At 50.4% G+C, this 12,806-nt stretch overlaps 1 non-coding gene across 1 annotated transcript; it reads left to right on the top strand.

The window, feature by feature from the left end:
• The first annotated feature begins 3,420 nt into the window (after window positions 1–3,420).
• TRNAQ-CUG lies at window positions 3,421–3,492 on the top strand. The gene has a single exon. It is a non-coding gene; the product is annotated as a tRNA-Gln (tRNA).
• Window positions 3,493–12,806: the final 9,314 nt, after the last annotated feature.

Genomic DNA, 12,806 nt, shown 5'->3' with positions numbered 1-12,806 from the left:
CCTGCGTTACTCAGACTACATGATCACAACGGTCCCTTTTATTGACTAGATGGGAATTTTTGGGAAAAGTTTCCAGTGACATTTTTCAGACTGTCATTGGAGGGGGTGAAAAGCCACAAGAGTTTTAGTGTAACATTTTGATGAACATTTTGAGTGACCTGTACTTAGGGCCGGGCGGGGGGGGGTTGAATATTTTTTGTCGATGATTTGGGGGCTTCCACTGAAGAACTGAAAATATTTGGTTTTCATTTTTTCCGGAGGGCAGAGGCAGGGGGAGGGAGATTGTTTATTGATTTATTAACGACCAGCTCTGCGATTCTGCGCATGGAGCTGCTTCTCTGCGAACCACATTTGGGGGGTACAGGTAACATCTCCCCCAATTCCTGGGATCCACAACTCTCCCTCCAGGGTCTGTGGATTTCTAAATCATTCAGAAAAATGAATGCACTGGGTTTTGAGGAGGTGGGTTTAAGATAAACTTAGTGGGATAAAATGGAAGGCAAGAAATGTCCAGGGGGAAAAATCCCGGCTGTATTGACATTTGCTACAAAAATATCCTCAGGCAATGGAGTGAAAGAGACCCACATGATCTTGACTCTAGATCGGCGTTTCTCAAAGTGGGGGTCCCGACCCAAAAGGGGGTCCCAAGAGTCCTGGGGGGTGGGCCGTGAGAGTGGCTGCTGGCAAGGCCCCCGGCTCTGAAGGCAGCGCCATGGTCAGCAGAAGCACAGAAGTAAGGTCGCCTGGTGTGGGGTGGTTGTTACTTTGGGGGGGGGGGTGTTGACACAGCCTGAAATATTTTCAAAGGGCGTCCCAGGAAAAAAAGTTTGAGAACCCCTGCTCCAGGTGAGCCATGTGTTGGTTAAATATGCCAGCAAGCCCCATTGGAAGGGCTGGGGCCACATGGGTTGGAAATGGGCCACGATGAAGCAGCTGGCATGGGGTGGGGTCCATGGCGTAGTGCTTAGAGCTCTAGGCTCTGAATCCAGTGAGCTGAGTTCAAATCTCCGTGCGACTTTGCGGGTGCTTTTTTCGGTTTAAAAACCTGGAAAATTGGTAGATTCCTCAGAGCTCTTGTTTATGTTTGCTCCTGCTGAATTTCCACAGCTCTTCAAGTCCATGCAAACAGTGAGGGGGTTCCCAAAGCATGAATTTTTTCCATTAAGAAAATTCAAAAATTGATGCTCCTTATTTCTGAAGGTAGCATGATAAAGGGTAGGACCTTTAATTTTAATGAACAGTCATTAGACAACTAGCCAGGGGAAGGGAACCAGAGAACATAAAGATGGAGAAGGAAAGAGAAAACGGGCAGAACAGCTGATGGTGCGTTTATTATTATTATTAATATTAATAATAATAATTAATAATGTTGGAATTTTGTGGCTGGGAAAATCTTTTTGTTTTGTGTACGTACAACACCTAACACACGGGTGTTCATAGAATCATGGAATATCAGGGTTGGAAGGGACCTCAGGAGGTGTCTAGTCCAACCCCCTGCTCAAAGCAGGACCGATCCCCAACTAAATCATCCCAGCCAGGGCTTTGTCAAGCCAGGTCTTAAAAACCTCTCAGGAAGGAGATTCCATCACCTCCCTAGGGAACCCATTCCAGTGCTTCCCCACCCTCCTCGTGAAATCGTGTTTCCTAATATCCAACCTAGACCTCCCCCACTGCAACTTGAGACCATTGCTCCTTCTTCTGTCATCTGCCACCACTGAGACCAGCCGAGCTCCATCCTCAGCTAGTCCCTGATGGCACGGCAGTGTTATCATCACTTGGAATTATATTAATTATTAAGCGTTATTAATAATAATGAACTATGTGGATATTTTGTCATCAGCTGTCGTAGTTGCCGCAATAAATAGAACCAGTCAAAAATTTTCCCTCAACGTGGTTTTTTTCCAGTGGAGACTCATGGCCCACGAGTGTGCAGAAAAAGTCCCATTTTGGGATGATTTGGGGGAGTTGATTTTGGTTTTGACAAAGCAAGTTTTTGACAAAAATGCAAAAAAAAAAAAAAAAATAGGAGACAATTTTTAATGAAAACCAAAAAGTGTTTCTGTTCCACTGATTCTTTTTATATTCCTTCGTTTATTTCGCTGGCTGATATCACTACCCATCATTATCACTGGGGATGGGAACAACATATGAAACAAGGGGCCTATAAAACTTGTCTCGTTTGCTACACACCTCCGCTTGATTCCTGGCCCACCATCCACCCGATGCAGCAAACAAACCAAAGATTTGCACGGAGGGGGAAAATTGCAGGAGCCGGACATCGGTTGGAAGACGCGCACGGCAGTTGCATTCTGGCATTGTTAACAAAAGTCGCCGTATTTTTTGCCATACGTTCTTTTCCTCTTTCTTTCGTGCAGGGAATTGTTCCTGGGCACCTGGGAAATGGAGGAGGAAGAGCGTAGATTGCAAAGCGGAGAGACCCAGGAGCGTTTCTTCAGGCTAGGAGCCGGGCTAGGAGCGATTTTCTTTTAGCCACTGACACTCCAGGTTTCAGAGGAGCAGCCGTGTCCGTCTTTATCCGCAAAAAGAACAGGAGGACTTGTGGCACCTTAGAGACTAACCAATTTATTTGAGCGTAAGCTTTCGTGAGCTACAGCTCACTTCATCGGATGTTACTTCATCCAGAGTTACTCATAGACCAGCTGAAAATAGCTCTGTCGGGCGAGCATTAGACTCATGATCTAAAGGTCTGTGGTTTCGGCAGGACCCTTTTTGAACCCCTTTAGCCCCAGAGCAGGGCTCCCCTTCGTTCACACAAATACAAGGCCAGCCCTGGTTATCAACATTGTTTCCTACTCCAAAGTTGGGTACCTCCAGCCTGGGCCTGCCAAGCACGCAGGACGTGGGGGAAGAGGAAATTCTTGGTGGCTGTGTTGTGAGTCCCACCATCCATCACCCACCGTCACCAGCATTCCTGGTTCCATTTCGTCTCACGATATTTGATGTTTTCCATAAAGCCTCAGCTCTCGGAGTCCCGTGATTCTGGGAGAAGGACAGCTTCCATGTCCCAAAAAAAGGCACTTGCTAACCTTTGGGGGTGGGGGTCCATTGATTTATAAAGGGCAAACCCAAACGGGACCATTAAATCATCTACTCTGAGTTCCTCAACAGCATGGGCCAGTCGGCGTATTGGCTTGGCTTTGGCTCAAACATCTTCCAGAAACGCCTCCAGGACAGGGTTTCGTTTCACCTGCCCCACAATGACTTTTTGTTTGTTTGCGAACCACTTTGAGATGTTGGTTTCTCCTCCCCATTCAGGACTGGAGAAGCTTTTTTTGTTGCTTTAAGTCTTGACTCATTCTCTTGCGACAGGAAATCTATTTGCCAACAGGGCACATGTAGGTGTGTTGTTCGTTAAACCTACCCTTGTCCCTCCTGTGATGAATTCCTGTAATTACAGCTGGTTCCATGGTGTAATGGTTAGCACTCTGGACTCTGAATCCAGTAATCTGAGTTCAAATCTCAGTGGGACCTTGTTTTGGTTAAAAATCGTCAAGCCTTCAGCCTGCTTTCTGACTCCGGCCCTGACCTTTGGCTCTGATTCCCAGCTCTGTCTCTTTTCCTGGATGCTGGCTCTGACCACTAGGCCATGGTTGCCCATGCTCTGGACCTTGCCACGGTGAAAGGCAATGGGGTTTAGGCTTTTGAAAGCAAGATTTAGGCTCCTAAATCAGGTAAGCTCTTTGAAAATTTCTCTCCTGGCCTACTCTGTCTTCATAGAGGAGTCTCTTCATTTTCGGCACCCCCTCTAGTCCAGTTGGGTCTTTTTCTGGGTGGGATGGAGGTGCAGGGGGGCAATTTAGGAAGCCAAGCAGACTCAGTAACAATTCTTCCTGTTCATGTTAATAAGCCCTATCTCTTCTTTAGCGCTTTTCATCAGCCCGATCTCAAAGCACGTTACAAAGGAGGTCAGTAGCAATGTCCCTATTTCACAGCTGGGGAAACTGAGGCATGGGGCAGACGTGACCTGTCGGCCAGCAGGGCAGGAGGAAAATGAACCTCATACTGGAATACAGTAAATTAATCTCAGCTTGAAAAAGATTGAGAGCAGCTGCTTCACTGGAGATCAAAATGTTTTGCTACGCCTCAAGACTGGCCCTTTAGATTGTACGTCTCCTGCTCTCCCAGCTGAGCTCTTTCAGCTCCGCTCAGGGTATTTTTCTCCGTCGCTCCTGCCTGGAATATCAGGTTGCAGTTTTGAAAGGGACAGGAATGTTTCTAGGTTTTGCTGATGCAAAGGAAATCGTGCAAATGGGACCCACGTGTAACTGACACCGTGATGCTGTCTGGGTCTGCCAAGGGCCTGAACCCATCGCTGTGAGGAGGGGAGCTGCCTGAAGTGTAATTGACACAGCGACGCTTCTTGAGTCTGCAGAGAGCCCGAACCCATCACTGTGGGGGGGGGGACACTGTCCCAAATGCTATTGACACAGCAATGTTGCCTGAGTTTGCAGAAAGCCTGAGCTAATGGCTTGGTAAATCAAGGGGCATTACAGACTCAGTCTGGGCGAGAAATATTTTAATCTCTCCAAAATTCTCCTTGCTCACACTGATCAGAAACTCACCCCAAATTACAACGATCACTCATGCTGCCTATGCAGAGAGCTCAGGGCGGGTTGGCCTGGGTCGTGGGCCTGATCGACCCTCGGAGGTGAGACATGCCTAGAGATGCTTCAGCTGACATTGTCCAAAGCCCGGGGTGAATCTGAAAAATCGTTGGCCTGCCGCCAACTGGTCCTAACGTTTGGGATCGGGAAGGAGTTTCCCCTCGGGTCAGACTGGCAGAGACCCTGTGGGGTGGGGGGTGGGGGTCACCTTCCTCTGCAGCATGGGGCATGCATAGGGCACCCTAACCCTAACCCTAAACATATAAAAGTGTCACAGCCCATGATGACTGACAAATGGCTGACTTTCTCGTTGTTACGTTATAATTATAAAATAAACCAATTGGGATATAAATATTGGACTTACATTTCAGTGTCTGGTCTTGTGAAACTTGGCAAATATCGAGATGAGTTGATGTAACCCCGGGAAACCTCTATGCACCCCTAGAGGTACAAGTACCCCTGGTTGAGAAGCACCGGACTAGATAATCATGGGGGTCCCTTCTGGCCTTAAAGTCTATATGTCTCTGAAAGAAATTTAGAAAAACACACACCAATAATTCATGCCACACCAGGGATTTGACCCCTATACCATCAGGGGCCTTAACAAAGGCTCTAACAGGTGGACTATGCAGCTGCTTAAATTTAGCCCTGGATAAAGGTTTAGAAGAGTAGGTTTAATCTCAGCTAGTTACTAATGTTTGCTTTTATTTGAGCAATGTCTAGTTGTCCAGTCTTGGGCCGGCCCGCGTGGGACAAATCCAGAACGAAAAAGTAGTCCCCGCCCGGAAGAACTTGTGAGAAGAGCAGGATCGACAGAGACTTCTTCCATTCATTGGCAATTAAAAAAAAAATGGGTGTCATGTCGAGACCGAAAATGAACATTTTTGGTGAATCAAAAAGCCAGGGAGGGAGAAAAGCTCATTTCTGGCTCAAAGAGAATGCTTTGCTTTGACAAACTCGCATTGTCTGGCTGCTCCATTTCCACCTGTCTTTTGAGGTTTTGCAAAAAACGTTAAATGACATCAGAGAAATGTTGTGAAAGGAAAATACTGAAACACTTTGTTTCAAAAGTGCTGAAATAAAACATGGTGGGGGGGTTCTCCGGGGGGGGGGGGTTCTCCTGGGGGGGTTTTCTCCTGGGGGGGTTTTCTCCTGGGGGGGTTCCCCTCCCCATTTCCCTTCCCCATTTCCCCTCCCCAAAATGAACAACTAGGCCTCATCAACCCAAATTCATGAAACATTTCAGCGGGTCAAAACTGCACTTTTTCACATACACCCCAAAACAAATGTTTTTGGCCCCAAAAAAGTCTCACGGCTGCATTTTCATGCATGATCAGTTTTACCCCTTCACCAACCCTAGATACCTTCACCTCTGCGACCACCGTGGGGGAAAAGGCAAAAAATCAAAGCCTGATGCGTTGCTTCTTCGTCTCTGTTATTTACTAGGTTCATAGGTATTCAGGCCAGATGAAACCACTCCGGTAATCTAGGCTGGCTTCCTGCATAACCCACTCTTGGACCACCATCCCCACATGAAACCCATAACTTTTGTTTGAGCCAAAGCAGATCGGGCCAGGGGAAAAATCCAGCGTACTCACTGGGACTTGCACTTAGGTTGCAGGAGCGAAAGTCCGGCCTGCTGATGATTATAGCATAGAATCATAGACGATCAGGGTCGGAAGGGACCTCAGGAGGTGTCTAGTCCAACCCCCTGCTCAAAGCAAGACCAACCCCAACTAAATCATCCCAGCCAGGCCTTAAAAACCTCTAAGGATGGAGATTCCACCAGCTCCCTAGGTAAGAGCAGAGCCGTGAATAAATGCTCTTTCCCCATCCCTACCGAACAGACCATATCCGGAAGCAGAACCAATCCATGGGTAAGAATTTCTCTGCGTGCCCATAAACACGGAAAGGGAGGTGGATAAAAATGCTGCAATCCGTTAGAAAAACACCGGAGGAAACTCACTGCTGATGAATTTCTCCTTCCCTAAGCTTGTCCTGTCCTGTGGATGGAGGACAATTATAGCAAATAATTCTCTGATGCCCTGTTTAAAATAATTATTCAGTATACGAGAGGGAGGAAGGGAAGCGAGAACTGCATAAAGTTGGCAATCAAATAAGATTAAGAAGGTTAATTTGAAGCAAAAGGCAGAAATAACCGTTTTGAAACCAGGTGCCATGATTTCGGGATTCAGGAGACTGGATTGCTGGGCTCAGACAGTCTGACCCCTTGTATAACACAGGACTTCCCTGAATTAATTCCTGTTGGGACCAGAGCAGATCTTTTTGAGAAAAAAAAAAAACAAACATCCTCTCCGGATTGAAAAATTGCCGGGGTTGGAGAGCCGCTCACAGGCCTCGATCTGCCGTTCCAACAGCGCCTTCCCCTGGCTGGGAAAAATTTGCCCCTTTCTTTCCAGTCTGAACTGGTCTCGTTCTAACTTCCGGCCGTCAGATCTCAGTAGATCCGTGTCCACCGGATCGAGGATCCTTCAGTGAACACATAAGACCAAGCCCCTAATAATCAGGCCGGTCCCGGTGCAGTTCTGCCAAGTGTCCACACTGGGGCTGTGTCGCTCCATCCGACGGCGCGTGAGGAGCGCGGCTCAGCCCTGCCTGCTGGCACGGCTCCCAAACCTGCTGCATTGTGGGGCAGCTTCGGAGCTCAGGATTGTGGGAGATCTCCAGCTCCGGGCCTAGGAAGGCAGGAGGGGAGCCGAACCGGGCCCAAGCCGCCCCCTGGCACTTGCAGGCCGGCCTCCTCCCACCCCGGCATGGAGGCCTCCCGGAGGGATGCAGTGATCCTCTCTCTGGTGCAGACAGGCACCCTCATGATGGGGTACCTGCGTGCCCGCAGCGAGGCCTCCGCAGCGGCCTCGGCCCGCAGAGGCTGGGCCTTCCTGCAGGCGCTGGAGAGACGGCTGAAGGAGGCAGAGGAGGAAGACGAGGAGGAGGAGGAAGAGTCGGGGAACGAGTCGCCAGCGGAGGGCCGGGCCAACGTCCCGGTGCCCAGGCCCCGCCAGCGCCCGGCCGGGCGTCGCCCGTGGGTCCGGCCCCGCAGCACCGAGTGGTGGGACCGGACCGTGCTGGAGACCTGGGCCGACCAGCAATGGCTGCAGAACTTCCGGATGCGCAAGGCCACCTTCGTGGGGCTGTGTGCCGAGCTGGCGCCCGCCCTCCAGCGCCAGCGCACCCGCATGCGGATCCCGCTCAGCGTGGAGAAGCGGGTGGCCATCACCCTGTGGAAGCTGGCCACCTCCGACTGCTACCGCTCGGTGGGCAACCAGTTCGGGGTGGGGCGCTCCACGGCCGGCGCTGTGGTGCTGGAGGTGTGCCGGGCCATCCAGCGGGTGCTGCTGCGCCGGGCCATCGAGGTGGGTGACGCCCGGGAGATCGCCACCGGCTTCCGGGAGATGGGCTTCCCCAACTGCGCCGGGGCCCTCGGCCTTACTCACATGCCCATCCAGTGCCCACCGCACCAGGCCTCCGAGTACATCAACGGCAAAGGCTACTACTCCATGGCGCTGCAGGTCCTGGTGGACCACCGGGGCCACTTCACCAACATCAGCACTGGCTGGCCGGGCAAAGCCCATGAGGCCCGGATCCTGCGGAAATCCACCCTCTTCAAGAAAGGCCAGGAGGGGGCGCTCTTCCCCCCAGAGACGTTGGACCTTGATGGGGTGTCGGTGCCCATGGTGGTCCTGGGAGACGTGGCCTACCCTCTCCTGCCCTGGCTCATGACACCCTACCCCGGGGAGCCGGGAGGAGCCCAGGAACGGTTCAACGAAGCCCTGAGCCGGTGCCGCCAGCCAGTGGAACAGGCCGTGGCCAGGCTGAAGGGGCGCTGGCGCTGCTTGACCACGCGGAACGACTGTGCAGTGGACAACTTGCCCCGCCTCATCTCGGCCTGCTGCATCCTCCACAACATCTGTGAGCGCAAGGACGAGGTCTTCGATGAGGCCTGGGGTGCCGAAGCCCGGCGGCTGGGTGCCAGCTTCGAGCAGCCCGAGAAGACGCCGGAGGCTGAGGGAGAGGCGGGCGGGGCAGCTGCCCAGGTCAGGGACGCACTGTGCACCTACCTGGAGAGCCAGGCCTCTTAGCGGCAGCTTGGGACCTTGGGGCAGGCACTGGGCTGGGATAAATCGGTGGGGCTTTTATAGGAGCTGGCTTCTTTTACCCTAATGGAGCTGTGGCTAGTTTACACTGGCTGGGGATCTGGCCCCACTGACTCCAATAGAGAGACGCCCATTGTCACCAGCTGGGATCTGTCCCCATTGACTCCAGTAAGGCCTTGGCCTTCGCACTTAGCTGGTGCTTTCCGGATGAGAGCCCATATTGTGAACACCCCCAGTAAAATCAGCTTCACGGAGATGCAGGTTTGGGGCCCAGCATGGCCCATTGGATTGGAACTGAGTCACATCCAACACAGCTGTGACGCTCGGCACTAATTGCTTTATCGTGTCTGGAAACCGAGGCACCCTGGCTTTAATAACCACCAGCACAATATCCAGCTGTTTCAAACTTGTGCGACATTATGCAGCAGACCAGGGCTGGGGACCAAAATCCAGGTATTCTGTGTCTCAGCCGGAGCTGTTTCCACTAGGCCAACCAGCCTCCTGACCCAGATGGCACGTTCAAATGCATGGGGCTTGCTCTGACAAGGCAAATCTGTCTATTGACCCCCCAGTTCCCTCTCACTGGCTGCAGTTTGGACTTTGCTGGGTGTATGAGAACTTTACGCCCCTCATCCTTTCCCCCGCCCCATCCTCCCCTTCTCCCTACTCCAGCACCCTGCGACTTGCCCCATTTCCCCCTGTCTCTATTCCAATCCCTTAGAGAAATACATTTCTGGCTACAAATCCAAGGTGGAAGATTTGGCTTCCAATAGTATCCATACAAAACTCGGGGAGGCCTTGTTTCCTGTCTCCCTTACTCCTCCTTGCCTTGACCTGGCTTTATTTTCATTTGCATCTGCCGTTATCTTGCTTTTCACTCTCTCTTTTCCTGCCTTTCAGCGTGGCTGTCCCCAAAATACTAGCGCCGGGAGAATTTTATGCTTGTTTGTTATAAAACTTTTTTTTTTAAATAAAAAACAGTCTTTTTTTAGGAGTAAAAATTTTCAGGGGAAAATTTTTTTTAGGGCGGGGGGTTGGCCAAAAACATTAAAATAAAATTGCTTTTGAAAAATGGCAAGTGTTTCCTTGATTGCTTTGTTTTTGTTGGGTTCTTCGTTTTCCCAGTGGCGAACTGGGGGAAAAAAGAGAAAGATGTATAAAATAGGTTCAAAAACTAAAACCGAGGAGGGGAGGGCTCCCGATCAAAAGTTTTCAAGACAGGTGGATTTTTGGGTCAATGTTTTTTTACCACCTCTGACAAGGGTGTGACCCCCATGCTAGCAGCCCCTCGTAAACTTTTCAAGCTTCATCTTCAAGCCAGTCAGGCTGTTGACACGCCTCCTATAGGCCCCTCCAGAACCTCGCCAACAAACAGGGATTCTAACCACACCAAGATTTCCCCGTCGATCTCAAAGCACAAAGCCTTACCCCCATTTCACAGATGGGGGAAGTGAGGCCTTGTGGGGAAACTTTTGCTCAAGTCACCCGGCAAAGCCAGGAATAAAAACCCAGCTCTTCTGAGTCATAAGAACAGCCACACTGGGTCAGACCAAAGGTCCATCTAGCCCAGTGTCCTGTCTACCAACAGTGGCCAATGCCAGGTGCCCCAGAGGGAATGGACAGAACAGGTCATCATCAAGCGCTCTTTGCACTAGACAACGCTCTCTATTAATGATTGTCCTGGCTAATGGGGGAAGGGGTGGAATTTCTCAGCCCCTTGTTGATATCACCACTTCAGACCGGGCCCAGTTTGCCGGCATCGTCTGAACCCTCAGCCTTGGCGTCCGATGTTCCCTGTTCCCCTTTGTCTTTCCTCACATTGCGGAGACACTAGCCAGCACTGTCGGGAATAAAGATTTGGGTCGAATTTGGCCCTTCTCATGAGCACAATGTCGGAGACTCCCCCCCACGGGTCTGGGGGAGTTTTCCCAAATGGTTAATCACCCGCTCTGTTAAAACTTGGCTCCTTCTTTCCAGTCTGGCTTTGTCTAGCTTCAGCTTCCAACCATGGGATCCTGTTAAATCTCCTACATTGAAACCCCTCTATTGTCACATTTGTGTTCCCCAGGTGGGTACTTGGGCCCAGATCCTGACCGTTATTTAGGCCCCTAATGATTTGATTTCAGTCGGCCTAAATGCCTTTGAGGCTCTGGACTTTAGACACCGGGATGAGTTACTGAGCGCCCTTTTCTGTGTTTACGCCTTGCCTGGAGCCTACCAGGCCTGTGTTAGGCACTGGGCTGGTGATTATTTGTTGAGATAAAGTAGCCCCATCGATAAATGGCACAACAAAATGCCAGACGCACAAGGGCGTGAGCCTTTTAATGCTCAGGGTATGTCGACACTGAAGTTAAAAACCCGCGGGCCAGCTGACTCGGGCTAAGGGGCTGCAGGGGCACCTAGTATAATAGGCCAGGGGAGGTTAGGCCTTCCCAAACCCAGGCTGTGGCCCCACCCACGCTCCCCCCCGAGGCCCCGCCCTCACTCCCTCTCTCCCCTGAAGCCAGCGGGGCTCAGCTCAGGCTGATAGCCTGGAGCTTGGGGCTCAGCTGGCTAGCGGCCTAGGACTCAAGGCGAGGGGCGCGGCTGGGTGGGGTGGCTCCTTGGGCCCTGGGGGGGCAGAAGGGGTGGGGCCTTGGGCAGAAGGGGCAGGGCTCGGGCTCCCCAAAGGTGGGGGTTCACGCGCTGCCCATGTCTGCACCACAGTGGGCCAGCCGCCGGTGTCTAACTGCAATGCAGACATACCCAGAGCGAGCTGGCCTGCTGCAGATCACGGCCACCACGACGTCCCTTTTAGGGGCAGAGACTTTTCATTTCCCGGGAGACCCGAGCAGTCATTTGCTTCCGGCCCTTCCCTAGCTAGAGGCATTGCTGAGTGCCACCGAACAAACCGCATTAGCAAGGATGCAGCGCTGGCCCATAACCCGCGGGTGAGGGCTCCCGCTCCAGCTAGAAACACAATGGAAACCCGTTGATACAAGCTAGTCAAGTCTGCAGGGAGCCAGATATCATTGTCCTGGCTCTGAGGGTGCAAAGTAAGCTCTGTCTGATGGAGAAACACAGAGGAAACTGTCCATAGAGGAGCCCTGTGAAATTTCAAGCCCCCTGTATGGGAGAATCCTGCAGATCCTTCACTTATCGAAATGTACGGCAGGAAATGACACGGCAAATGGGCATTGCAACAAAACGCTTCGATGGAACGGCCCACGCGGCTCCCGCAAGATGCTCTGAGTTCGCCTGTTCGGAGGTGGGATGTGAGCATCAGCCACAAAGGGGAGAAAAAATAACCTAATCAGTGCTGGTGGTAGATCGGGGGAGCAGAGAGAGCGGGAAAGTGCAGGGCCAGCGTTCAGCCAGGAACCTTTAGACCCACATTTAGTGGGAACGTGTCAGTTTCAACGGGAAAAAATTCCAAATTATTCAAATTGGAGAATCTTCCTTTCTTTTGGCTGGACTATTATGTTCTGATATTAATTGTAATATTGATGCATATTAATTAATTATATTATATTATATTATATTATATTATATTATATTATATTATATTATATTATATTAATGTTTTGGCATTATTGAAATGAGATGTCAAAATATTCTAATATAAAACATTCTATATATATTATACAGATATACATATAGAATATATATATATATATATAACAACATAATATATTAGCATATAACATAATATATATTACATGCTAATATCAAATATTAGATTATAATTCTAATAGAAATGCAAGGTAGAAAACAAACCAGTTTCAAATATGTTGGTTTTGATGAGAGCGGGGTGCCAATTTTCCGCTCTGTCCGTCGTTTTTGCTGAAAACCACAGATTTGGGTCCACCAAAATATTTCACAACATGATTTGGGTTTTTTCAAGCTTTTGGGGTTCAACAAAAAGTCCTAAAACGTCAGGATGACAGAAACCTAATCCCTCCCCCCCTGCCCAGTGCATCCAGCGAAGGATAAAACCAGCACAGCAACATGGTCTCCAAACCGATTTGGTTTTTTCCTTCAGAATTTCCCTTCTGTAAAACAAAAACCAATTTTTTGTCCGCGGGAC

This window comes from Chelonia mydas, chromosome 28, assembly GCF_015237465.2.
Source record: "Chelonia mydas isolate rCheMyd1 chromosome 28, rCheMyd1.pri.v2, whole genome shotgun sequence".
NCBI classification, from domain to species: domain Eukaryota; kingdom Metazoa; phylum Chordata; order Testudines; family Cheloniidae; genus Chelonia; species Chelonia mydas.
Note: the sequence above shows the minus strand (reverse complement) of the source record. Positions and strands in the feature narration are given on the sequence as shown.